Below are 12,630 nucleotides of genomic sequence, written 5' to 3' on the forward strand. Positions count from 1 at the left end.
TCAGGTATCTAGGGGGGTGGTCGTAACAAACGGCAATATTCCTCAGTAGTGATAAAATGGATCCAGTGGTACCAAGTCTGTGCGAATTTTTCCGGTTTCTTAGCGTCAGTGGATATCATATCCTCCATGTGATATATATCAGCAACCCTTTGCAACCAATGTACTACCATTGGAGGGGCAGTATTCTTCTATAAGGCTGGGATACAGGCCTTAGCTGCATTGAGAAGGTGTCTCAGGAGGGAGTTACTATAGCCCCTGCGGGACCGTCTGAAACGTGAAGAAGTGCCAGGGCCGGATTGCCCCTTATATCCACTTCTGTAAGCTTTAAGATAATATTAGCTACCGAGCTCCAATATAGTTGCAATTTTGAGCATTCCCAGAAAACATGCAGTAGCGTACCCTGTGTGTCGCCACATCTCCAGCAGGTGCTAACCGACCCCGGGAAAATCTTAGCAAGCTTCACCGGTGTCCTGTACCAGCGAGTGGCCAACTTGTAGTTGATTTCCTGATATTTGTTGCAAATGGACGCCTTATGACAGAAATGGAGCAACATATCTCTCTGGGCTTCAGTAAAACAAGTGTCCAAATCAGCTTCCCATTGGGATACAAAAAAAAGGGAGTTCTGGCGTATATACAGATAACAGGGTTTGATAGGCATGGGAAAGTGTGCCCCGTACAGGTTGACCAGTTACACACAAGTCCTCTAGAGGAAGAAGCAATCGGGCTATTGTATTGGGCCGCGGCTCAGAACATAAGTGAGTTGTATGTGGCGCCAGGGCCACAATGAAGGGAGATCCCTTTCCGTTTGAAGAGTGGGAATATGTTGCCATTCCCCATTGTATATGAAATGGAATATTCTTTACACGCCCAAAGCACGCCATTGGCGAAATATTGGGTCAGTCTGGCCCAGGGGGAATCCAGGATCGCCTAGAACGGGAGACATTGGAGACGGGTATATAGTTACGTTTTGAGAGAAGAAGTACTTAGCGACCACTTTCAAGGTCTCGCCAATCAATGGATGGGTGTACATCCTGGCCGCCGGTGTCAACCAGGCCAATGCGGCAATGGGGGCAGTAGAGCATGCATCCTCCAACCCAACCCACAGTTTGGAGTGGCTATTAGTGCACCAATCCAGCAGCCTAGACAAGTGCACTGCCTGATGGTATAAAACTGGGTCAGGGAATGCTATTCCTCCTTTGGCTTTGGGGAGTCTCAGTAATGTCATCCTAAGCCTGGGCGCCCCATTAAGCCAGATAAACATTACAAATTCTGAACGGAATTTTCGAAGGATAAAAAGCGGGATGTGTATTGGGAGTGCTTGCAGCATATACAACAGTCTAGGCATAACATTCATTTTAAGCGATAGAGATAAGCTGAGATAGCTGAGTTAGGGGAAAGAAGGGGCCAAGGCCTCTCTGATTTTTCTGGGAAGAGTAACACTCAGTGCCTCCAACTTTTGCAGGTTTATTTTGTAATTAGAGAGCGAGGCATATCTGTCTAGCTCTTGCATAGGATCTGGCAAAGTAGTTACCGGTGTTGCAACATAAAATAAAAGGTCATCCGCATAAGCAGCTACCTTATGTTCAGTGGGGCCAATCTGGACTCCCCTGATATCTCCATTGGCATGAATTATTCGTAGGAGGGGCTCCAGGGTCAACACAAACAGCAAGGGAGATAATGGGCATCCCTGTCTCGTCCCATTGGTAATACAAAAAGGAGTGGGAGAGTTCACCATTAACCCGTACTCTGGCGCTGGGGGAGGAATACAACGTTTCTATCCAGCGCAGAATACGAGGGGGAAGACCCAAATGTGTCAATGTGGAGAGCAGAAACGTCCAGTCCACCCGATCAAATGCCTTCTCAGCATCAGTGGAGAGGAGCATTAGAGGGGTGTTGTAAGTATGTGCATAGTTAATATTATTCAGGGTACGGATCGTGTTGTCCCTGGCTTCCCTCATCGTGAGAAAACCGCTTTGGTCAGGATGGACAATATCATTCATTATTGGAGTCAGCATATGCGCTAATATGCTGGTAAAAAGTTTCAAATCACAATTAAGCAACGATATTGGTCTTTAATTGGAGCATAGGAGAGGGTCTTTGTCTGGGTTGAGTATCACTGATATGTGGGTCGCTAAAGTGTCAGGAGGAAGAGTGTGACCATCAGTGAGCGCATTCAGCGCTAAAACTAAATGCGGGCCTAGTACTGGGAAGAATTTCTTATAGTAGGGTAATGTCAGACCATCTGGGCCGGGAGCTTTCCCTGATGCCGCTCGGCGAATTGCCGTTTGTAGCTCAAGCAGTGTTATAGGTTTATCTAATATCTCTATAATGTCTGAGGACAATGTCGGTATGTCGGAGGCACTTTGATATTCCTGTATTGCGATCTGGCGGTCGGGAGATGACCCACCACTAGAGTCTCCTCGTAAATTATACAGTAGACTGTAATAGTCATGGAAGGTGTTAGCAATGTCAGGGGTGGTGTGTGCCAGGGTGCCCAAAGAGGTTTTCATTTTAGGGATATACATGGCCCCCTTCTTAGACCTAAGCGCCCTAGCCAATGCCCTACCGCAGTGGTTGGCATGTTCATAGTAGTACCGTTTGCAACGTGTAAGTTGTGTCTTAGCCTTTTCTCTGTACAGGGAGTTAATTTGTGCACGAGTGGCGAGTAGTTGGGATTCCAAGTCTATTGTTGGAAGCCTTTTGTGCAACATTTCTAAACGATGCAACTCCTGTAACAGCGTATCAAGCCTTTGTGTGGTTAGTCTTTTGAGTCTACAGCTCTGTTGTATGAACAGACCTCTAATATAATATATATATATATATGAGCTTCCCATACATAAAGTGGATTGTCTGTAGATCCTGCATTGTTGGCAAAGAAGGAGGAAAGTTCTTCCTCAATCTTTGCGGTCAGTTTAGGGTCTTCAAGCTGTGCCTCATTTAGCCTCCAAGCACTGGGTTTACATTCATATAGCCTTCCAGAGATCTCTATCATAATGGGGGCATGGTCAGAGAAAGTTATGGAACCAATACTCGAGTCGCTAACCTGTGAAATGGCATCATGGGATATCAGAAAATAATCAAGTCTGGAGTAAGTATTATGGACCGCGGAGTAGAACGTATAATTCCTGTCTCCAGGGTGTTGAATACGCCAGATATCTATCAATTGATTGTCATGTAGCAGTGCTTTCAGACGTTTATGATGAGAGTCTGAAAGGCAGGTGGGAACTGCCCTTGGATATGTCTAAGGACGGATCTAAAGTTAAATTAAAATCACCTCCCATAATGATGGTACCTTGAGCCACCTCAGATAAGAGGGTCAGAATATATTCAAGGACAGTCAACTGGCCGGTATTAGGTAGGTATATGTTTACAAATGTAAATAGTTGCTTCTCTATCATACCCTGGACTATGAGGAAACGACCGTCTGAAACCACTTTACACAAAGAGGGGGACCATGGAAGAGAACCATCTATTAGAACCATGGAAGAGAACCATCTCCCCTAGATTTAGAATCGGGTGAAGTGCTGTGATAACTGTATTTGGCTTGTTTGTTACGCAGGACCGGGATTTTGTCATGGTGGAAGTGTGTCTCTTGCAGAAAGACAATATGGCTTCTGCATTTTCGGAGTGTATTGAATAGGACTGAACGTTTTGAGGGAGAGTTTAATCCCTTAACATTCAGAGATGTGAGTGTGATAGTCATAATTCCTGTGGTCTAACGGTAAGGTATGGGAGGGGGAAGGGTGGGGGAAATTAGTAAAGAATAGGAGGAATGAAAATAAAGAAGAAATTAGGAAATCAATAAAATAAGGTACACAAATAATATCCCTATAATATCCCTTTTGCAGGTATTCAGATTCTAGAGTGCTCCCACAAACAATTCATTTTTGCTGACCTTGACTCCAAACTGTTAGAAGCTAGAAAAGCACTGCTAACTGTCTTGATAAGGCTAAAGCTGCTTTGACAAAATGCAGACATACTTTTTTTGGGTTTGTAAACAAATGCAGTAGAATTTTAGCTAATGCTGTCTGATCTCAAAGAGGTTGCTCCTTTAGCAAAGTCTCCAAAACAGCATCTGCTTTCTCCTTCAAATGGGCTGTAGATGCAATTATGTATTTCTAAAGATCTTTTGTGTCTTTTTGCCCTTAACTCCTTCATCATTTACGTCAATAGGTCTCTAAATGGAATACCAGGCACCTTTTTGTGGTTCATCTGTTGTAAATTTCAGAAAATAGTGGTACACCCTAAATGTACTCTAGGCCCTCAGTGTTAATCACACTGCCATGGTTTAATGATAGTGTGTCCCCCACTCTCTGCTCTCTGCTATCCAACTGTTAGAACAACTCCTTGTTCACCAAACTAATATTGCTAACTAATATCTTAACCCCACTATCCCCACTCTTTCCTCTACTTGGCAACCCTACCTTCTGTCCTAGCCTGGTGGACTCTGGATACAGATACTCAGCAGAGCAAGCTTGATTTTTTTTTATCACAGAACCTCTTGGCTCTCCATATTAGAAATGAAAGATGATCTCGGGTTTGCTCCACTAGGTTTTTGGTGCATTATCAAGCTCAAACATTTTATATACTTTATTCCAACACCAGACCAATTTCTCTATTTTTTTACTGTTTTGAAACAAATTTGCTTAGGTCATGGTCCTGTACATCAGGCAGTGTCCTTGCTTTATGTGGCCATGATTGTTCCAGAACCTGATTCTACTGAACTTACATAGATGGGAAAGTGACTTGGGTATGGTGCAAGAACAAATTTCTATGTTGTTTCTCTTTGCTCATAAGTCCTCTATCAGTACTGCCTACAAGACCTAGGATACTAACAACGAAGGGCTAGGCATGCTCCTTCATATAATATTGGACTGTCCCAAAAAAACTTTTTTGTTCTCAGGTTTATCTCAGTATGCAAAAATTTACAGATCATGAGACGGTTTTTGAGCTGGCAGTCTTCATGCTTCTCTGGTCCTGCCTACATTAATTTTCTGCTCACTTGCCAAGATAATACGACTCAGGCATGTATTCCAGCTCTCTGAAGTCAACTGGGGACTACTACTGTAGCTTTATGGTTCCCTAAATCAGTGGTCGCCAACCGGTGGTCCGCGGACCACTGATGGTCAGCGAGAAAATTTTGTTGGTTCGCGGCTCTGGTCGGTGCATCCCCGAGCAAGGTCAGGAAAAAGACCCCGTTAGTGGAACATTCTGGCCAGAGGCGGGGACCATGTCCCCCTCTCCAGGCTCAGGGAAGTGGGCAGAATGTGTCCAGAGACACAACCCACCCACTCTGTCATCGCAGGCTCAGATCTGCACCGATGAAGTGAGCGGGGTTCTGCCATCATGACTTTACTCTGAGGGAGGTTTCTCCCCCTTTGAGTGACACCGGTCTCCCTGCGCATGCTCTGTCAGGAGCTGATAATTTTAGTGGTTTTCGGGACCGAAAAGGTTGGCGACCACTGCTCTAAATCATAAATATCCAGGGTTATTCCCATCCAGTGGTTCCTATCTCTATAATATGAGAGTGGTGTGTGGCGGATATTAGAATGGATGCCTGACCCCAAATCATTAGAAGGATTAAAATTAGGAGAGAACAGAGAGGGGTTTTTGGTAAAATAATATTATTATATTGAATGATAAGTTTCTCACAAAGCAGAACAATATACAGTCATCCTGTTTTACCACAATCTACTTCTTGTGGCGTTGTAACAGGAGATAATATACATTATTAGGCCCCAGAGGGCGCTATACACACGTCAATTTTCATGATTTATGCATACATCACCATATATATAAACAGATATAAACCCGTTCGTATTAACCATAGTACCTGAAACGTTTCGACCTTCTTGGCTTCATCAGGGTGTCACAGATCAGCAGCACTGCTGATCTGGTACTTGTTGTTGTCCTGATAATGTCTGATTAGCAGCAGCTGTTCCCACCTAGCTCTAGCTGCTCTGCTGCCTCTGGACTTAGGGGCGTTGCCGAGCCATTTCTGCTAATTGATTCTCACCTGTCCTCCTAGTCCCTGCCCAGCTAACCTGTCAGTCTCCCTATATATTCTGGACTCAGTCAGACAATGGGTGTTACTACCTGAGGTTCCTGTGAGCATTCAGTTTCCAGTCCTGGTTTCCTGTTCCTGACCGTGGCTTGTTCTGACCGTGCCTGTTCTCTGCCTGCCCTGACCTGGTCCTGTTTTTGGTTTTTGAATCTGCCTGTTGACTTTGTACTTCACCTTTGGTTATCTCCAGCTGTCAGCTGCTACCTGCACAGGTGAGTCTGAGGGCCGCAACCTGGGTGCCGTTCGCAGCAAAGCCCACCACCCCTTGCGGGGTGCTCTGGTGAACACCGGGCGGTACCTTAGACTCTGCACCTCTGATATCACCTCGGCTAAACGTGCTGTAGCACAGAGGGTCCACCTCCTGTTCAAGTGTCTTGTTCGTGACACAGGGGTAGCAGTAAGTCAATGAAAGTTTTTACGCATAAGTAGTTCGAGTTATCTAGGTTTATAGATATACATATATACATTAATAATGGGCATTAAAACATGTTCTGACATGTTAATGGTAAATATAGCAAGATATATATTGTATCCTGTTAAAAATCAAGAACAAAACATTAGGTCTTTTATATTATTGACTGATAATATAGAACAAACATTCCAAGGGAGATTGGCTGGTCAGTATATAAACATGCCCTCCACAAATGAATTTCAAGGTTGATTACCTAGTTCTTAATGGGTACTGTAGGGAAAATATATGTAAGAAATAAACCAAATAAAAAATAACTTACATGGTTTGAAGATGGCTATGTCCAAAGATGGCTATATGACAGATATGGCGATGAGGTTCAGCAGGTTCCAAAGGAATTGAAGGTAAGTAAAATGGTAGGATTTCCACAAAAGGAAAGGTGTTGGATCAATCCTCACTGCTGTGGTTGCTGTGGTCGGGCAATCAGTAACTTGATCTAAGCTGCATTTTGGTAAGCGGTCCTGGGAGCAGGACATCAGGGAGCACTGCAGCTACCAACTGAACTAACTGAACTAACAATAAATGTACAACGGTCTGATATTTATACTGTAATTTATACTGCAACTATGGGAAATTCCAAGGGTAAGGGGAATCACCCAGAGCAACCTAAAGACCCCTATAAAAAAAATGTAAAAAAACATATAAAAGAATGCTAGAAACCTGACAACAGGGATGCCCCCTATAATGTTTACTGTAGAGCAGGAAATTTTTACACTGACCCCTTTACAATACACCTGAAAAATGTAATGGAGAACATAAAATGTCCCGATCCATCCCAATTCCTGCACAAACAAATGTAAATAATTATCCCCTTATAACTGAAGCACACTATAAAACGCAATGGGAAGAATTAAACACTGAGTTTGTAAGATTACACGGAGATAGGAAATCTATGGCCACTGCATTTGCATGCAAGCAAAAGCCAGGAGAAATTGTAAGTGATTATGCTAGAAGGTTTAGGGAAGTGTGGAAGGAAGAAGCAGGTTTAGGATTAGGAGGAGATCTGAGTATAGTATTTACTCTGTCACTGAATAATGGAATGATTCCTGAACATGGGCGCACTGCCAAAATGAATATTGACAACTGGAGCACTTTAAATGCCCCAAACATTTTTGCTCAGTTATTGACAAAGGATGCTGCAGGATGTTTGAGGTGCCTAAGTCGTCCAAACCCCATGTACAGGGACTCCACCACCACTTTGTTACAGATCTCTGACCAGGCTGATGAAAACCCAAAAATCACATTAGAAGTTTGACAATTCCTGAAAGACTTCTTAGTAGACACAGGTGCGACTTGTTCTGTCCTCCGATCCTGGTCAGGTCCATCTACACCTGGTGGGCCCTCTGTGGGACTAAACTGAATCATCACCCCTACAAGACGCACACCTCTTTTCCCCATATATACAGTACATGGAGAATCCATTACACATCACTCGTTCAAGGTATTACCTAGTTGTCCAGTTAACCTGTTAGGAAGAGACCTGATGGGATCTCTGTGAATGTCACTGGTTGTTGACCCAAAAGGAGGGATTAATTTAAATACAACCTTGCAACTGCCCTTATTGGATTTTCCAGGTCCTGACAGCACTTACAAAACCACATACACCAATATACCAAAAACAGTACCCTTTAATTAAAGGCAAGGAAGATTCCTTAGCATCCATGATTCAATCTTTCTGCCAGCAAGGCAGACTTAAGAGAGCTTGCTCTCCTTACAATACTCCAGTAAATCCTGTCAAAAAGCCAGATGGCTCATACCGTTTTACACAGGATCACAGAGCCAGCAATGAGCTGATCACACCCCTAACACAGGTCATGTCAGATCTTAGTACCATCCTTACAGCAGTACCGCCCGAGACTCAATTTTACAGTGGTATTGATTTGGCCAATGCATTTTTCTCAATACCATTGTCACCTGAGACTCAGCCACTTATGGCTTTTGTCTTTAAGGGACAACAATATACCTGGTGCTACTTGCCCCAAGGTTTTGTTGACTTACCCGCATTTTTCTCAATCGCCCTCCAGCAGGTTCTTGCCAACTGGCAGCCCCAGCATGGTTCCACTTTATTGTTATGTACAGTAGCCCCTCCCAGGAGGCATGTCAGAGGGACACGGTGTCATTGTTGTGTTTTCTGGAAAAGGGTGTCGCAGAAAAGTTTCAGTTCTGTCTGCAACAGGTAACATTCCTGGGAATGCTTTTAACCCCAGGATCCCGGCTGCTAGCCCCCAGCCGTATACATGGCATTACCAGTCAGCCTTGCCCACAGACAAAGAAACAGCTGCTCAGCTTTCTTGGCATGATCAATTTCTGCAGACACTGGATTCCTGACTGCTCGTATTGGGACTTTACAGCTCCGTCCCAGTACCACCCCCAGTGTCCCTAACAACATTCAATGGTCTGATGAAATGACTAAAGCATATGTGGTGTTAAAAGAATCCCTGACCTCTGCCACTGCATTGGGAATGCTGAATTTTAATGTACCATTTGTATTGTATGCAAGAGAGAATTGTAAAACCATGGCTGCCGTGCTTGCTCAGATGCGTGGAGGTAAATTAAGGCCTGTGGCATATGTCTCTAAGACATTGCCTGTTACTGTGCAAGGCATGCCAGCCTGTCTGTGTGTGCTGGCAGCGTGTGCAATGGCTGTAGAAAGTGTCTCACTCCTAACTTTGGGTCACGAGATGATACTTTACATATCCCATGCTGTACTACACTTGCTTAAGAATTTACCATTCAACACATAACAGCACAAAGGTTGTCTGGTTATGAAGTTATCCTAACATCCACTGCAGGATTAAGTGTAAAAAATGCTTCTGCTACCAGCGGTCATGTCACTGTGCTCAATGCCCTCCTAGGTCTTAAAGGGCCGCAGGATCAAGTGCCAGAGTCACACTCATGTATCACTGAAATTCACCTCCCCAATTAAATAGCCATTGTTAAATGTCAAGCACAAACTTTTTCCAATTGGATGCCAGGGGTAACAGACTAGCAGGTTTTCATGCCAAAGCCGCTGCTCAGTCTACCACACCCACCACTAGCCTCCCGATACACTTCTGCTCGCCATCCCAGCTTCAACTGAAACCAACACACTTCTAACACTATTACAGTCCTTTGCCACCTCACAGGACATTGAATTCGGGGAAAAGGAAGGATTGACCTTAGATTCCTTTGAAATCTGTCCAAAGGAAGGATAGTAGGGCTGCCTCAGATAGCAGTACCCCTCATTGTTTTTCAAATCCATGGTATAGGACATAGGAGCATTAAGACCACAACACAAGAAATAAACAAGTGCTTTTGTGCCCAAAATTTAAAGGAACAGACACAAGCCATACTTTCTCGCCATATAACATGTGCCAGAAATAATGTGCAAGGGAAGAAAACAGGAAACATGAACATTTGTTACCTCCACAGGGTCCATTTCAAGAGTTAGAAATTGATTTTACACACATGCCAAAGGCTTCCAATGGATGTCAGATAATGTTAATGATTACAGATAGATTCAGCAAATGGGTAGAAGCTTTTGTAGTCAGGAAAGAAAATGCAAGGACAGTAGCTAAGATACTATGCAAGATCATCCCCAGATTTGGATGCCCAGTGAGAATAAGCTCAGACAATGGCACTCCATTCACTTCTAAAGTCACGCAGGAGATCTCAAAAATGATGAACATAAAATGGAAGTTCCACATCCCATATCACCCCCAGAGTGCTGGAGTAGTAGAAAGAACAAATAGGACACTGAAAGAAACTTAGGAAAGCAACTGGAGGGACATTCCATAAGTGGGACCAATATCTACCAGCCGTACTAGCAGAAATAAGAATGACACCCAACCTAGTTAATAAGCTATCACCTTTTGAAATTTTAATGGGAAGACCTTTTCCCACCCCCTGGGCTAAGGACCCTTTAATTTTATTACCCAGGGACCTCCAACAAATCCAAGACCAATATGTAGCTAAACTTATTGAACATTGAACAGCAACTACGGAGATATCTCTCTTTCTTTTTCTCTCCCTACAGATCCACCGACGCACCCATTCAAGCCCAGAGACGTAATGTTGGTTAGAGCTCTCCACAACCACAAATCCTTGGATCCGTCCTTTGGGCTTCCGGTCACCATGCAAGCCATTACTAGAACAGCCGTGCTGACCAGTGGAGGACACACCTTGATACACGCTTCAAGAGTGAGAAAGGCACCACCGATCCAGCGCCAGGATGATGCTTTTCCATCCACGAGTACCAGCCCGGTTGCTTGTCTGCAGTTTTGGAGCCCTGAATATCATATTCTGTCTTGTATGGGTCACAACAATTTGCCACTATCACCCTAAAGACTTGCCCTTCGTTTGTCCCCAAACAAGCCATAACCTAAAGAATTACTCTACCCTGTCTATGCACCGATGAATACTTGAGTATAGTGATTGGATGGATTTCCAGGGTAACATATGGGAACGTCTTGCCAAAGAAATATAATAGTTCTAGTTTTTGCTTATCTGATGTGCATAGTACTCAGGATATGTTAATGTCTTGTTTGATGCTGCTGCATGCTGAGTCTTTACCAATATCTATAATGACACTCAGGTTATTGAAAGTGATATATGTTTATCCCATGACTCCTTTAACTTTTGTAATAACTGTTAAACCTATGACTCCCTAAAATTGTTATTGTCAATATGCAAATCTAGAATTATTCAGCTTCTTCGAGTTATGTATGCTGAAGAACCTGAGGCTGTTTATTTGCACGTAAAGAAACAAAGGTATGAAGTCAAGTAGTTATCCTTTGTTTAAGGATAAAAGGAAGGGAACAGTAAGGAGTATAATTTTGCTTAGTTTTGAATTTAAGCTGTTTTTGTGTTTTTGCTATATTATGCAGATAATTGAGGTGTGTCTATAACTAGGTATATCCTCCTTATCAGTAGGTCAATATTTGCTCCATCCTTACCTTGAAGCTTCTTACCTTGAAACATCTTGCTCAGCGAAGTTGATAATTAGGTTTCTTGATATTACCTAACTACTAAGTGTCTTCCACCTTGTTGTCTGACTATATAAACTGCAATGTGATAATAAAGATTTGAGAAGAAGTGATATAACTACATGCTTGAGCTGTTTGTGTTTTATTCACTGCTCCCAACGCGTTGAAAACAGAGGTCATGATAGAGAGGGATAAACTGTTCTGGGATCAGCAAGAAATCGCCTTAACATTTCCTATCCAATGCAAGGACCTTTTGATGCTCCCCTAGTGGTCAGGTCCAGTATTTGAACAGGAAATAGCCCACTCATACATGAGCAGGCTATTTCCCATCCAGTAAAAGGACCTTTTCATGCCCCCTAGTGGTCAGGTCCTGTATAGGGATAGGAAATAGTCTGCTCATATATGAGCAGACATTTTCCCATCCAGTACAAGGGCCTCATTATTACTTAGTGGTCAGGTCCAGTATTTGAAAAGGAAGTAGCCCGCTGTTGATTTTGGAATTTTTATCTGCATAAATATGTAGATGTAGATAGGTACCCAAGGAGCCTGATTCCCTAAGAACTCCCTGTCTATTACTTACTATACAGTCTAACTATTGGGATATCTCCTACAGTGTACACATAACTATCGGAATATCGGGTACTATATACATATATACCGGCACACATACCTATACATATATATATATATATATATGTATATATATATAAATATTTATACATATACATATCTATTTACATATCCATAAACAATCTTTGGGTGCAACACCCGCTCATCTATATCAAGGGTAAATAACATTCAGTACAAGGACCTTATGATGCTCACTAGTGTTAGGTCCAGTATAGAACAGGAAATAGCCCACTCACATATATCATGGGTAATTCCCATCCAGTACTTGCAGTACTTAACACTATTTCCTATCCCTATACCGGACCATACCACTACCAAGGGCATGAAAAGGTCCTTGTACTGAATGGGAATCACCCTGGATATATATGAGTGGGCTATAACCCATCCAAATACTGTACCTGACCACTAAGGAATAATGAGGTCCTTGTACTTGATGAGAATTAGCCTGCTCATATATATATACTCAAATAACAAAACAAAAACACTTACCTTCAATCCCGCAG

Source organism: Pyxicephalus adspersus, chromosome 1 (assembly GCF_032062135.1).
Source record: "Pyxicephalus adspersus chromosome 1, UCB_Pads_2.0, whole genome shotgun sequence".
NCBI lineage: Eukaryota > Metazoa > Chordata > Amphibia > Anura > Pyxicephalidae > Pyxicephalus > Pyxicephalus adspersus.